At 35.1% G+C, this 17,117-nt stretch overlaps 1 protein-coding gene across 1 annotated transcript in view; it reads right to left on the bottom strand.

The window, feature by feature from the left end:
- NKAIN2 (sodium/potassium transporting ATPase interacting 2) overlaps positions 1-17,117 on the bottom strand; it is a 560,600-nt gene that overhangs the window by 271,055 nt on the left and 272,428 nt on the right. The window lies entirely within an intron of this gene.

The following is a 17,117-nucleotide window of genomic DNA, read 5'->3' as shown; positions in this document are numbered from 1 at the left end:
TATTCCAGAGGAAAGTTTTTGTTTTTGTCTTTCAATCAAGGAGGAGAAAACAATAGGATTTCTTTAAAAAAAACAAACAAAAAACCTTCTGTTTGTCTTCTAAAGCATAGTTTTTATTTGAGTGGTTTGGAGTAAATAGCAACAAAAAATAAAAGTATTCAAATAATGGTGCCAGAGCAGCATTTCTTTTAAATTGTTAAGAATTACAAGTTTAATAAATATTTTTTGGGACCAAGTATTATGCCTAAATTTAACCACTGAATTGCTCAGACTTTGCTCTCTAGACTGGAAAATGAGTGATTGTTACTATTTTCTTTTTCCCCCACAAGCTAATGGCTCAACTCTTAGACCCTGATTCTGAGGACCTCTTTCCCCTTGTTTGACAACTGGGCCTCAAGAAGATTAGCCTCCCTCCCCTGCCCCCCATATATTTAACACAGTGACTTCACTGGCTTGGCTATACTATCTCTGTAATATTGAGGAATTCATTAAACTTTTTTTGGATTTTTTTATTCTTTTATGTAAAAGAATATGCCAGACTAGATGGGTTTCAATGTCTCTTTCACATCTAAAATACTGTGAATCTCCAGAGACCTATCTGTGTGTATAAAGAAGTGGTCTGAGTTGGCCACTAACTAGATTACAAATGACACAAACTGAAGATTGCTCCAGTTTTGCTAACTTTGGGAATAAGAGAGGTGCTTGACTGACTCATCCTGATTTAAGTGCCTGCTTTACATCCAGCATTTGCTGGACTGTGGGAATCCAAAGCAAGCGGTCCCCACCCACATGGGCTATGAGGTTTAGGTGAGAGAAGCAGATATAAAACTAATACATGTATTATGCAATTTAGTTAGAGCATAGAGATAACTTGAGAGTGATTCTAGTAATATCACAAGTAAGTAAATGAAATGAGAATTTCTGTATGTCAAGGGATATTTCTTTTAGAAAATATTCTCTTTTCAGAGGTGCCAACAGTGTTTTCAAGTCAGAACCATGTCCAGTGAATAGAGGATGGATAAATCTGAGATTTCTGTTCAGTATGCTCTTGTGCAACGTGTCACGCTCAGTTTCCAATGATTATCAACTGGAAACCAACTTCATTAACCACTGAGTAATTACCAACACTCTCATGAATAATGGTCAAGGTAATTTTAGAAACTGACACATCATAGGTGACTAAACATGTCTCACAAAATAATGACTCTGACCAGTGAAAAATTAAACTACATCCCCTCATCAATTTGTTTTCAGATAAGTTAATGGAGTCTCCTACAGAATAGGTTTTATTTTTACTTTTCTGGCTTCATTTATATGACCTTGATTGGAATAGAGGAAATGTTTCCAGATAAAAGATTGGCAACGATGCTGTCAGCGATTCTCAGACTTGTTATTCTAGTGACTTTGTGGAGCTCACCATGATCTTTGAAGCTTAAAATCAACTTTTCCCTGACAAAATCTTGGATGAGATGTCTGATTTGGGAATTGGTAATACCTTCTTTTTTTATTTATTTTTGCTTGCTTCAACTGCTTAGGAAGTGATTGTGTTCTCACCTAAGAAATGGTCTTGAAATATTGGGATTTGGTAGAAAAGAAGGGTGATGAGAGAAAAGGAGTGTCAGAGACCAAGACATGGAAGACGGAGAAAGAAAACTTAGAGAAGATGGCAACACTGTTGTTGCAGACTCTATTTAAAGGAAAGAGAAAGACTATACAAATTCTCTCCATTTCTCAATTTCAGTTACATACACTCAACTAAATTATATACATGAATTTGTAGCTATAACCAAAATCCAATTATTTCCTATGACAACAGACTAATAGTACTAACATTTTTTCCCCTTATCCAGCTTAATTCCGTGGCCCACCATTACAACACTGAAACAGTGACTTACACACATCTTTGTCTCCTTACCCACTTCCTTCTCAATTATAGTCACCTGGCAAAACCTCAGTTCTGGGTTAATGAAATTTGCCTGCCTCTTCAATGCCGGCACCAGAAAACCATGCAGTCACATTTTATAACCATGATCCAAAATCTCAAAATGGCAATCCATGATGCTCTACAATTCTACTTTAGTTATTTAATATATTAGGTTTCCTGCTCTCCAACACCTTCTCTCTCCTCAAACTTCCATCACTTCCTTCCTTTCAGTCTTAGGTAACAACCTTGACTAAAATTTCATTAATGACACCTGGAAAACAAAGAAGAATATTTTTAATATTCTGCCCAAATCAAGATCTATTTCAATATGAACTATGTTCTCAGTTTTTTTCTGTTACAATGAAAAGTGTCCCAGTTTCTATCAAAGGCCAACTTCTGCCCTGTAGCCTATCACTACTTTCTTCTCAAGAACTTTGTTCCTAAAAGTATTTTTAAATCTATTTCTAAAAGTATTCCTGCATAATCAGTTTTTTTGCTATTTTTTAAAACATCACCCTAACATACAAAAATTCTGATCTTAAAGTCACTCTTGTGGCTAGAAGTGCTGGCACTACAGTAGTAATGAGCACACCCAGTGCCTGGCGGCAGTTTCTAAATATCATTCTCCAATAAAAGGAGCTAGGGCTCCTTAGTTCATTCCAGGACTGGGTTAGTAAAAAGATTCAATGAGCATCTGGTATCAGAAAGTAAGGAAATGTACACACATACAAGTACATACACAAACACACAGAGAAGGGGGTGGGGAGAGCACATGCTCGAGAGAGAGAAAAGAAAAAAACAAAGGAAACAAATAAAAATTAAAATAATTGAGGCATATAAAAAGTTCATCAGAAAAAAAAAAAAAAAAGTTCATCAGAGGCAACCCAAAAGAACTTCCAATGAGCAAAGTTAAAACAACCTGATCAAGAGAATGCATAATGACAATATTAGATATAAGCAAAAGAATACAAAAAATACCCAAGAGTTCAAACTGGTGTAAGTGACTGAATAACTGAATAAATAACTTGCTAACTAAGTAAATGGGGGAGAAGTGACATCTCTTTTATGGAAGAATTCCAGGTAATAAACATAGAATGAATGAGGAAAATGGAACTTAGCATTACACTGTGATATGGACTGTGTCCCTCCAGTTTTACGTTAGTAGCTTGATCCCCACTCTGACTGTTAAGTGGGTGGGAAATCCTATTATGGTAACTGCAAGGTGGGGCCTTGAATTGGTGATTGGGTTCTGAGGACCATGCCTAGTGAATGGATTAAAAACAGTGGTCATGGGCATGTTTCTGATGGCTTTAAAAGAGAGCACAGGAACAGCTATCTTTCTCTCTCTGCTCCACCTTTCTCCCATGTGAGATTCCTGAATTTCTCTAAAGCCATCACTGAATAAGCCCTCACCATAAGTGTTCCCTGGACCTTGGACTTCCTAGACGCCAAGACTGTAAGTAATAAATTTTGTTTTCTTTATAAATTACCCAGTTCCAGGTATTTTGTTATAAGCAACAGAAATGGACTCATACAGACTGCTACGGTAATACTTGTCATAGGCAAGATCCACCAATGTAGCTTAAATTCATGGGCAAAAGTATAAGGGGAAACAGAATCTTTGTGTGGTCTCAAATGATCTCCAAAATGTTTACAGTTGTAATTACGTTTACAGTAATTACAGTAAGAAAAATGGTAACTTTGCAGTGGAGCATCATGGAAGATACCACCTTAGGCAAGTAATCCTGGTCAACATCACCAGTAATACATTTCAATATTACATACCCCCTGGTATGAAGCACTGAGTAGAGCACATCCTTTTTGATAATCTGTACCCTCTATCTAATCATGACAAAACATCAGGCAAACCCAAACTGAGGGTTATTCTACACAATAACCAACTGAACTTTTCAAAAGTTTCAAAGTCATGAAAGGCAGGAAAAGACTGAGGAACTGTCACAGATCAGAGGAGACATGTCACAGATCAGAGTCATGACAGTTAAATAAAATGTGAGATCCTGAACTGGATTCTGGAAAAGAAAAAAAAAATACATTGGTGGAAACACTAAATGAGTTCTCTTAATAGTATTGTAACAAAGTTAATTTTTTAGTTTTGGTAAATGCTCTATAGTTACATAAGATATTAACATAAGGGGAAGATGGGTGAAGGGCATAAGGAAACTCTATTTTTGCAATCCTTATGAAACTCTAAAATTATCTCAAAATAAAAATATTGTGACAACTCTCTCTTCCTTGAATCATTCTCTTCTCTGAGCTTCCCTGTTATCTCACATTCCTGGTTTTCTGTGTGATTTACTATGCTCCTTCTGTATCTCCTCTGATGCATTCCCCTCCTCTGTAGGTGCAGGAGTTTCCAAAATTTAGTTCTTGGCTTGGTGCAGGAGTTTCCAAAATTTAGTTCTTGGCTTCTCTTCTCTGTACACCCTTCTTCCATTTACTTATCCATTCCCATGGTTTTAAAAGATATATACGTGCTTTTATCTTCAGCCCTGAGCTTTCCTCTACCTACCTGAAGGTGACAATCTTTGATGGCCTGAAGGATCCTGGTTTTCTTCTTCAGCTCTGAAGGCTGGATAAGGACAGAGGGGCAACTGAGTTTTGTGCCTTAATCTCTGGAATATCCACCAAGTTTCTCTTACAATGAGGGGGGAAGGGTGAACAGATCCTTTAAGTATTTTCATAGTGAATATCGTATGCCATCAGAAAACATAAATTGTGTTCTCTGCCCAATCTGATTAGGACTTTCACACACTAAATTATATTACTGTTTCTTGTCACTTTATTTATAATTCAAAGAAATATCTTACTTCCTGATATATTTAGGAAGCCACATATATTAAGTGCACAAGTTAGTAGAATTCCTATAAAACAGAATTTCTGTTTCAAGAATGAGATTTTTTTATATATATTTTATTCCCCAAATGATAATTTACAGATATTATACAGACTGAACTTGATCAGTTCCTTGGCATGTTTTGCTTAAGAAACATGGTAATATATTAACTTCCTCTGCTTCCATTATAAGGAAGAAAGATTACATAGTTAACAATAATGGGCCATTGAGGCTCCATTTGGAGATGTTATTGCAAGTATCACACAATAATACTGAATCCAATAAATATTAAGCACAAATTTGTGACATTATCAAAACAAAATTTATGATTTTGTGCTGACCTGAATGGCTATTGTATTAGTTTGTTTTCTGTTACTTATAACAGGATATCTGAAACTGGGAAATTTATAAGAAAATGAAATTTATTTTTTACAGTTTTAGATGCTGGGAAGTCCATGGTCAGGGGACACATCTGGTGAGGGTCTTTTTCTTTGTGGTGACTCTCTATAGCAACTCATTGTGTCACATCATGAGAGAAATGGCCTGAGCAAGAGAGAGTTAATCTTCTCACTGTCCCTCCCTTGAAAGCCATCAGAACTGTGCCCATTACTCTGTGAATGGATCAGTACATTCACTAGGGCACAGTCCTCACGATCTAATCACTTCTTAAAGATCCCGTCTTTCTAATACCAGAACTGGATTTCCCAACTTCGTAACACTGTTACAATGGAGATCAAGTTTCCAACACATGAACATTTGGGGAAAATAATTGATCCATAGCAGCTACCAATTTGTTTGTGTTGATGTTTGTGTAGAGGTTGAGGGGCAGAGGAAATGGAAAGCAATTAAAGCTACTATGCTTTAGTTCAGGCAATGGTGTTAGAAGCGGACTGGTGGCACCATAAATGTAAAGGAAGGGACAGATGATTCAGATCATTACACTATCCTACTACCTGACATCAATCACCCAAACAACTTGGCCCATTACTTGATTTTTAAATTAAGAAAAATTTTTGAACCACATTTTAGAAGATAAAAACACAAAACAAGACAGTTTTCTTTATAAAGAAATAGGATAAAACTGGGGTTTCTTTAAGTAGTTTTTAAACTACTGCCTCTATGTACTACAAATGTTAGTTTTAGGCTCCAGCTGTTCTGAATAGGTTTGTTCTTCAGCTGCTGGCTGAACAAATGTAAAGGATAATTGTTTTGTAATGTTTCGGGCTTTAAAGTAATTTCAAACTGTATTTATAATTGAATGGTCAAGTCTTGTTAATGTTATTACACATCTAAATTTATAGAGTAAAATGTAATTTAGAGACCCTGAATACTTCATACTATTCAAGTAGTTTGTGGATATTATATAGTTCCATCAAAAAACAATAAAATGCTCTCTTTCTACTTTGCTTGCACTTTTAATTAATCAAGGATTTTAGCAAAGGCAAAAATTAAAAAAAAGAAAATCTGGTTATATGTTAACAGTTTGTTGTATCCTTGTGCAAACACATGTCAGACATTAAATTTTCTCTAAGATCATTTGCAATGAATAACTATTTTTTACTTTATTTCTCTTTTAAATATATAAAAAAATACTTTTTTCTTCACATAATTAATTCTAAAAAGAACCATCAAGTCTGTGTCCAAAGGAAATATGACACAAAATCTCGATGTTCATATACAATAATTCTATAACTTACCAGAGATTCATTTACATTCAAATATTCTGTGTGCTTAGTTTACTTGACCTGCTCATTAGAAATGGAAAGGTTGGTTGTACACTTTACATTCAGAAACTTTAGTGCTCAACGTAACAGGAGTGTGATGCTGAGGACACGATTCTAGACATTTCTTAAATGAGCCATCTGCTTTCTCTTTGCTCATCCCTGCTCCTGGAATGTTCTTCTCCTGCCTACTATCATCTCCACTGTCTCCATGCCCACTTTCACAACCTAAAGCATTGCTTCTTTAAAACCCAGTTAAAATATTTCCTACTCATGAGTGACTTTCTAGAGCTCCAGAACCCCAAAGAGTCCTTCTAGTTTCCTGTAAGACTTTATTAAATTTGGCTAAAATTTCTAGAGAGTAGAACCATATCTACTATCTACTTCTACTTCTGATACACTTTTGTCATCTCCCAACAGGTCCAATAAACAAAGACATGCACAGATTGCATCAGATGAGGCAGGGTGTGTGTGTGTGTGTGTGTGTGTGTGTGTGTGTGTGTGTGTGTGTGTGTGTGAGAATAGCTATTATTTGAGGCACCATGATAAGCACCTTTGAGGTGAGGAGAAGGGGAGTATGTATTGCTTTTCCAAATCCCACAAAGCTTGAGATTCTTGTTCAGGGACATCTGAGCACAGACTTTGAGGACATAGACTTCTCGGTGATGTTTAAAGAGAAGTTACTCAACAAGAACTCAGCAGTTTTCTTAACTCTGGGTGAACAATATCTGTATGGAGCATGTCACCAGCAACTGCTTACCATGCTTGGGAAATGAGCGATCATGTTTGGAAACCAAGGGATCAAACTAATGGAACTGAGAAAGCCACACCAGCACTCTCCTTTGCTCCTGTTCTATTAACCTTGCTTCTGTTAGGTTCTGTATTCTTGGCTCAGTAAATCAGAAATTTAATGTAAGTGTGTGAGAGATTAACAATGTAGGTTGCTGTGTATATTACTCTTTATCTATGTCATTCTTTCCTTTTCAATACAACACCAGAATTTTAACCAGAAATTTAATTAAAAAGAAATCGGGAAGCAAGAAATTGGCATTTTAGTGAACTGTTATTTTTCTCTGGGAGAGATTGTTCAAAATAGAACATTAAAAAAAGTTGAAGAAGAGATAGCAGTCTCTGAATGTTGCTGTTTCCTTCTAATGTGTCATTAGAGTATATAGTATCTGCCACTAACATGGAATCAAATAATTAAATTTCTTGGCAGAATTCCTGAGACTAATGTTTGTGTCATTTCATTTTGTAGTTGCATTGTGGGTAAGTGAAAGCCAATTTTACCAATTATATTACCATCATTTAGTATGCTGCATATAAACAACTATATCAGTGTCATCAAGTAAAGTAGTCAGCATTTGATGGGTGCACACAAGGGTAGGGAATTGGCCATAACAATAACAATAATATATATACATACATACATACATACATATATATATATATATATATATATATATATATATCTCATTCCTAGAGATGTACTCTTTCCACATTATTTATTTTAAACTTAGAAAATGGAGAAAAAGATATTAAATGAGTTGATTTAAGATCATGTTGTCATGTTGATCAAATAATGAACACAAAGAAAGGACAAAATAACCTGTGCTGTAAATTGTCTCAGTCATCTGAAGAATCACCCCGTAAGTTTTGGTTAATATAAACTACCTACATTGCTGAGATGTGTGAGGGTGCTTCAAAAAGTTCATGGAAAGATTCATGTTATCTTTTAATTCTATTTTTCTGTGAAATTTTAAAGTACCCTCATCTTTGATGCTACCCTGTCGATGATCTCTTGCCAGGATTTAATTCTTTGCTTGTCTTAATGGGAAATGGGTGATAGTTTTAGAAGGAAGAATAGGATGACATTCTCAAATTATGTTTTCCTTGTTTCTAATCAGTGGAAGCTAGCTCTCCTTCCTATGTGTTTGAGATTATTTCCAATTCAAACAGCTTCCAGCTTCCATTAAAAGAGCAAGTGGCTCAAAGTTAAGCTATTTTGGGACAGGCACTGGAGAAATTCTGCTTACACAAAATGTGCCTTGGTGAATCGAATTCAGTCCCAGACCGCTGGAGGCAATCCAGTTGATGTAAAATTTGAATGCTTTCCTTCTCCCTTTAAATCAAATGAGAAGACCTTACAGTTTTCTAATAGAAAAAGGGTTTTAAGGCAATGATCAGAGAAGTAGAATTATTCATTTCTCCTTGATGTGCTTGATTTGCCACTTACAAATTTAAAGGGATCTACCAACGTGTAGTGGACTGAATTATGTTCCCCCCAAATTCACTGAAGCTTGAATTGTGTCCTCCAATTTTTAGGTATTAAAAACTTGCCCCCCAGTATGACGGCTAAGAAGTTGAGAAATCCTGTTACAGTAACTGAAAGGTGGAGACTTGAAGAAGTGATTAGATTGTAGGACCATGCCGTAGTGAATGGATTAAAAATGGTAGTCATGAGCGTGGTTTGGAGGGCTTTAAAAAGAAAGTAAATGAGGAGGTTACTCTCTCTCTCTCTCTCTCTCTCTCTCTCTCTCTCTCTCGCTCTCTCTGCTTCCACCACCTTGAAATGTGAGACCCCTGGGTCACTGTCGCCACCACCAGATGGACTTTGGATTTCCCAGCCTCAGAAACTGTAAGCAATAAATGTCGTTTTCTTTATAAATCACCCATCTTCAAGTATTTTGTTATAAGCAACAGAAATGAATTAATACACCATGCAACTCTTTGTCATCAGGCTGTATTTGTCTTTATCTAGAGATACACAAAAGAACTTTGGAAGGTACTAGGATTTAAGGTGCACTTAGAAATTTTGGTTCTATCAACTCATTGTCCTTAAATTAAAAGATAGGGATTATGAGTTTCAGGAAGTTTAAGATTATCAGTGCTTTTTTTTTTTTAACATTTAAATATGACAATTGTAGCTACTATGTTGAGCAGGCAGGACTCATTGTACTCAGTTAGATACCATCTATTTTTTTCTTGCCACTTCTGCTTCAAACTTATGGAGTTGGAGAAAACATCCCCAGCTCCTGCATTCTAAGACAGTCTCTTCTGTGACATTTCTGCTCTCTGTTAATTACTAACAAGTTCACATTAAGTGGTAAAATACAAATTTAATTCCACAGCTAGAATGCCTAGTTCCAAATAATTTTCAAAAGCCTTGTATTTATTCACGGTTGCTGTCTCTTCCACTTTCTACAGCTGCACCTGCTGAGAGAGAGAAGCTGAGGAGGTGAGTGGAGGGCTGAGAGCCTGGCATTCCTTGCTTCACAGCTCCTTTCCCTTCAGCTGGCAAACAGTGAGTTCTGACCCTTCTGTGGTTGGAGAAGGAGTGGGGAGGTGGGGGCTGGAAGGAAAAGTAAGGAGGCTGAGGACTTCTTGACTGTAGTGTCCCTGGCTGGCTTCCTGCTCTCTGAGCCCGACGGTGATTTGGAGCTGACTGGATTTCTGAGGGCTCTTCAGGGACCCCGGTCTCTGGTGGTTCTCTCACAGGGCAGTTCGGTTGGCCAGTGCACATGGACTCTGTTCCACGCTAGGAATCTAATGACTTGCTTGCAGTTCCTTTTCTACCAAGAACTGTTGACCTCTAGGAGGCCTTATTTGACTGGTTCTAACATGATCCTTGGATGTCTCGCTCTCTTAGGAATGGCCTGCCTCTGCTCCTTGGAAAACAAGCATGTGTATTTTGCCTCAACAAACACTGGGAAAACAGGATGATCCCAATGCAATAGTAACTCTTCACTGTCTCGTTGGCACTGCTTGACTTGTCTCTACCTTTTAGATTTCTAGGCAGGTGTCAGATATTAGCCCAATGTGCCCACTAACTGCAGAGCTCACAGCCCACGTTCTCCAAGTGGCCCAGTTGGAGGCCCTTCTTGTTTTGGGGAGTGCCACACCTCTTCCTTCCTTTAGGGAAATGGGACTTCAGACCTGCATGTAGCTCTCCACTAAAATCTCCTTCATTCTGTCCTCTCAGTCCATAATCTCATTCTCTTATCCATTTAAAGTGGACTAGGGATTTTTACACTACTCCTTTTGTAAGTTCTACATATAGTCTCATACCATTTTAAAATCAAGCATCTTTTCTGTTTTGGTACATCTGTCAAAATTTCAAATTTAATGCCCTACTACATAATTTTTATTTAAATCATCTAACACTAGTTGATGGCAAAATTTTCCCTTTAGAATTTTGATTAAACATCAAATTGGGTCATAGATTGATAAAGTGTGTTTTGTTTTGAAGTTATACCTAATAAAATTAAACATCAGTTTTCTTATTACAATGAAGAGCTCATTAAGCCTGTAGGCAATTAGTATTGAAATTAAGTGTATAATGAGTTATTTACTAATTTATATTTTATGATGTGCTTGTAAAGGTATTAATTATTTGGCTAGGTGCAAAAGGATTAGTTGTATAACAGCATGTAGAGTTTCCCTAGGAAAATGGAATGCAAATTTTGATTAAGATGACAAAATATCAACTACATTTCTTAATTTCTAAGTAGTTGGTATGCATCGTGTATACCATTTAAATTCTATTAAAGTTGTAAAGTTGGGGGAAAATATCTAGTCAACGGAAATATTCCTTTGATTTCACAGTGGTGTTTTGATTTTTTTTTATTACTTAATATTCACTAAGCAGCCATGCTAAGCAAAGCTCTAATTTAGTGTTTATCAAGCTTGCGAAGAACTTAAAGGAGACCAATCTAGTAATATTGAATTTTGAAATTCAGACTACCTATTCATCAGAATATTTATGATCACATATTTTTCTTTTTTTTAAATTCTTTTTATTCTTTTAAGAGTTTGAAATGTTATGGATATTATCCTTTTACAACCAGCTTTTTTTTAGTTTATTGGTTATTATTGCAACATATTGATGACAAAAACTTGTGATAAACAACTCTTTATGATAAAATACTTATGGGTACTATATTGGATCTTGGGCCTGTAAAGACCATTTTAAGTTCATGCAATCTCTTCTCCACCCTTTAGCATTTTAGAAATCAACATTGTTATTACCTTGAAGATTTTAAGACAAAGAAGTGCCTTTACCTAATCTGAGCTCATAGTCTGTATCTTGTTTTCCAATTTCTGTTAGCCAGTTGTGAAAGTCTTCAAATAGTACTTGCTATCTGATCTGAGTTTTTTTTTTTTAGCTCTACCATTTACTAGTAGGCCAAGACACCTATCTGAGTCTCTGTTTCTTTAAGTGACGATAAAAATACTGTACCATTGAGATATGAAGTAATTACATAAAAACTACAAAATTGCAACTACAACATTGGTATCAATGTTAAAAATTTTTCTTTATCCCTCACCTACCACACCGCCATACTTTATCTTCCTCTAACCTAAGATATACCATGAGATTCTAGAATTTTTTTTAATTTAATTTTTAATTTTTTAAAAAGTATTATTTAACTTGAAATGAATGGTATAGCTGTAATATGCTACATATTTGAATTATAAAAAGACTGCTTCTTATGAATAGATAATAAATTTTTTATAGCATCCCATGTTCCTTTTATCTTAAATTTACATAACAGCATTTATCTATTTGCCTTATTTTTTGAAATTCATAGTCACTTATCTATATCTAAAATTTAATTTTTTTTTTGTCTTTTTGTGACCGGTAAGGGGATCACAACCCTTGGCGTGGTGTCACCCACACCCCAGCCATTCCTATATAGGATCCGAACCTGCCGCAGGAGCGCTGCTATGCTCCCAAGCGCTGCACTCTCCCGAGTGCGCCACGGGGCCGGCCCTAAAATTTAATTTTTAAGTAAATGTTTTAGACCCAGAAGATAAATTGCTAAATATATAGTAGTCTCCTTTCTAGATAATCAAAATGCTCAGTCCTTAAGGTTATATCATTAAAAAATGCATATATCTCATGAAGTATTTATATATTACAAGCAAGCTTAAAGATAGAATGACAAGCAAATGCTATATTGTCTGTCAATGAATAGCATGATCACATATTGGTCCTATCCAGATGCAACTTGAAAGATGTTAACACAAGTCTCTGATGATGTCTCCAAGGAGACGGATGCCGGTGCTAGGAAAATGACTTAAACAACTGCTAACTGGGGTCTCTGTAATTTGTGTCACAGATGGGATTAGCAGAAAATATTGGTGGGTGTTTTAAAAACATGACCTAATCTTTCCCTAATTGAGGAGGCTCCTAATTGTGTAATAATTGGTTTTCACAGTTGAATGTCACAGTGTTAAAGACATTTGCCAATGTATTAGCTCTAACACCAAGGAAAGCACATTCTTTTTCTCAAATGCATCTTTCTGTATACATTTTCCAATGTATATTTTATGTGAATGGCCATCATTATAGAAGAATATATTAACTGAGTATTTAATATGGCACTTACACTGGGCTAGTCCTTTATATTAACTAATCCACTCAGCAACTTACATAGTTCTATTACCTTCTTTATTGTAAGAATGAGAAAATGGCTGAAAGAAGTTAAGTTGGTTGCTCATGTCTTATTTTACACCCTTGCATATCTTACTGAAACACAATCTTAACCTCTATAATATGTAGCCTTCCATGGTAAATTATTGCTGACTTCTCCTCTGGGGAGGTTTTTAAGGAGTGAACAAGAAAAGTATTTTAAATAATCATTAGCAACAGTACAGATATTTTAGAAATACAGATTGATACAAGTGTGTGTGTATAAAAGTGGAAATAAATCTAGAATGAGCTAAATAACATTTATTGAGTACTAAATACTTTATAACACACGGTCTCATTTTCTCTTCATAACAACTGTATGGAGTATATATTCTTATCCCAGTGTCACAGATGTGTAAACTGAGGCTTAAAGAGGCAGTACAGCTAAAGTGCTATTGCATAGCTAGTACATGGATGTGCTGGGATAGAAGCTTAGGTCTATTTGACTGCAATGTTTCTGTTCTCAACCACCCTAGTCAACTATATCTCCTTAAAAGAAAAAAAAAAAAAAAACATGGATTTTTACAGATGTGCAGAAATTATCAGTGGAAAACAGGTAGAGAGAAAGATAGCTTTATAACTACTAGCATATTTAATTGAAGAAAACCATTTTTAAAGAGAAAAGTAAATTACCAAATCAGCTGATTTAGACTTATGAGCCTTAATTCTTTAATTTGAATGTTTTAATTGTGTATCTGTACATCAAAATGACTAGAGCTGTGCTCTGTGAGGAAGTTGCATTGCCAGAGATAATTTGTATGGAATTTAATTCATAAAACTTTTAGGTATTTGCACAAATTACTTAAATTGATTTCTTTATAGCCCACTATATCCTGCTATGCTTTCTGGCTACATCATTACTTGCTTAGAAATCAAAAGTAAAATCCACATCCTTTCTGCTACAAAAGACAGAAAGCATATTCAATGCATACATATTTTAAAACTTCAATGTTTAAACAGCATCTTTAAAGTTGACTAAAATATGGCTTGAAAATCTATGACAGATCTTGCCATTTTCTTTCTTTAATCACTATTAAACATATTTATTAAGACAATTGAATAGATTAATTAAAACATAATTAAAATGGTTCTTGATAAATTTTAATAAGATAGTTATTTTAAGGTAATAAACACATTATCTGAATTTAATTCAAACTGTAAAATATGATTCTACATGGAGAATTTATTCCAGATGATTAATTTGATTAATGTGTGTACATGCAAAAAATTCTAAAAATAAATGACAGCATAAGTGCATGCATGAATAAATAAATGATTGAATGAAAAAAAGAGTATTTTGAGGCAGGATAGAATAAAGTCAATGGTAGAAATATTATACTACCTGAGTTCCACTCATGGTTCCTGTCGAAGTGTTTGTTTAACTTAGAAAACTGATACAATTTTTCTGAGTCTCATTTCTCTCATCATTGAACAAGAGTAATAGTGAATTATATAATTTCTAAACTCTAGATGAACATTAAATATCTCTGATTACACAAAAATCGAACATTAATATATTCATTCATTAAACATTTTTTTGAATCTCTTAGTGCCTAGCATGTTCATGCATTAGGAATATAGAGATATATGATATAATCTTTGGCTTACCCTTAATTCCAAATGAAATTAATTTCATGGATAAATCTGACAAAGATTATGCAAAAGTATGTCTAAGAAGTTTGATGTGATAAATAAAGGAATGACTTCCATTAAAAAGAGCAATATTATAAAACAAAAAAAGCAGAAATAAAATAAGAACAATTGACTATGAATATGTGATTAAATTTTTTGAAAGTGAAAATATAATCATTGAATAAAAAGGAGCTAAGTATGGGTAAAGTCTAGTTAAACTCAGTGAATGAAAAAATTGATATATTAGAACACAGCACTGCAGAATTAATTTAGAAGGCAGCACCCAAAGATACAATCATTAAAATTGTACTAAAAAGCAGATAGGGGACATGATTAACAGTTTGAGAGTTTTTTCAAAGACAAAACATGAGTTGCCCCTGAAGAGAATGGAAGCAATGACAGAAAAACAATATTTGAAGATTAGTAATTGAGAATTTTCCTAGTGCATATGTGCTCAAATTACAAAGTATTTTTCAAGCACTAGGTGGATGCTACATGTAAACATATCACAATGACCTTCAGGATGAAAAAGAGAGGAAGAAAGAAATAGAGAGAGAAAGAAAGAAGGAAGGTAGAAAGGAAGGAAAGTATTAAATGGAAAGGACAGACTACTTGCAAAGAGACAACAGACAGACCAAGAGTAGATTGTTTTTTCATGTGCAAGAATTGATGCTAGAAGAAAATGGAATAATATCTTCATACTGCAAAGGAAATCTAGATGTTTTTACCCAGCTAAACTATTATTAGGATGAAGGCAAAGCAAAGACACCTTCAGAAAATAAATAAAGTAGTCATCCATACAGATGCTTATCAAAAAAAAAAAAAATTAAAAGATGAATTTAGCAAGAAGAAATGTAGGCACAGAGGTGAACATGTACTGTAAGACAAAAAAGGGCCCATACAAAATTAAACTTACAGAACTTGCTAAATTTAAGTAGCTGTTGACTGTAAAAGGATAGGAAAAGAATTGCATTAGTAAACTATTTGAAATAAGTGAAAATATAGCTATAATGACATAATGAAATAATGAAAATATAGCTATAAATATAATTGGATTGAGTTCAAATTTAAACACAGACATTATGAGAGGAGAAATAAATGAGACATTGTGCACTTACTGCTTAGAAAATCTATATCTAAAAGAGCAAAATTACATTAAAATATTAAAAATTATTAAAAAGATTTACCAGGCAAAGACTAGTAACAGCAACAATAATGGCTACCTCAATGGAGCAGTATTATTCTCAGTCATGAGATTTTAACAAAAAAGCATCAGTTGGAATAAAAAGACCCACTACATACGAGGGTGCTTCAAAAAGCTTGGGAAAAATAGAATTAAAAGATAATATGAATTCTTCCATGAACTCTTTTAAGTATCTTTGTATGAATAAAAGGAAATATTCACAGTGCACATATAATAATCATAAGCTTTTATCTACCAAGATAGCCTAATATAGACAGATGTGGGGGGGAGGCGGGAGAGATTGAAAAAATCCAGCAATTGACAAATTCACTACGATAGCATCAGAAACTGATGAATTAAGCACACACAAAAGATAGCAAATGTATAGATTTAAACAACAAATCTGTTTTAACACTCATGGAGATAGATACATACTGTCTGTGTGTGTTTATAAAATCACTGTACCCAATAAAGTAAAAATGTATATTTATAAAAGGATAAAATAAAACATTTACTAAAGCAAGCAACAAGGTTCATGAACTGTGGGCCTATAACTAGGGGCACAAACAACCAGACTTGACCAAGGAGAGGACACAATGACTTTGTGGATGTTTGTTATTTAAACTCAATTTTATCACACGTAGAACAAGCTAAAAAGTCAGGGTCATCAGATTAACTCTCCAGCTACTTGCTACAATTCGGGGAACTTTAACTTCCTCTTCCACCAGCTCTTATTCTTAATTGAAAGCACTTTCACTTCCCTTCCGCCAGGAAAGGGTTTGCCAACAGGAGTGAGACGGCTGGGAGCTGGTGCGGCTCCTGCATGGGGAGGAGAAGAGGACAGCGTCTCTGGACACAAAGGTAGAAGAGTGGACACATACTGGCTTTCTGCCCCATTTCATAGGAACTGCTTCTCCCCTTCCACATGGTCACAGGGTAGCAGCTGCGTTTACATTAGTTGGGGCAGGGATGGCTGGATGATCAAAACTTGTCCCCAAAAGTGGCCTTCTCTAATAAAGCTGAAGTTTCAAATAAGCAAATCTTGCCCCAGATTGCTGGCTGTGTACTGTGCTCTTTGCTGTGAGTCATGCTTGTTTGCTTTTGTTTCCCATTTGTTTTGCCTTTTCGTTTATTTGTTTGTTTGCCACATGGACCCCAAAGAGAGAAAAAAATGAAATAAAAAATCTTGTGAGAAGTAGCAGAGAAGCTGAGAGAGAGAGCCTGATCATTTGTAATTCCAGTCTGTGTTTGAAGCCTAGCAGCCTCGAGCCCTTGAAGTGCATGAAACACCCCTGCATCTTTATGATAAATTCTCCTTTTGGGTTAGC

Source organism: Cynocephalus volans, chromosome 5 (genome assembly GCF_027409185.1).
Source record: "Cynocephalus volans isolate mCynVol1 chromosome 5, mCynVol1.pri, whole genome shotgun sequence".
Taxonomy (NCBI): Eukaryota; Metazoa; Chordata; class Mammalia; order Dermoptera; family Cynocephalidae; genus Cynocephalus; species Cynocephalus volans.
This window is presented reverse-complemented; position numbering and strand designations above follow the sequence as displayed.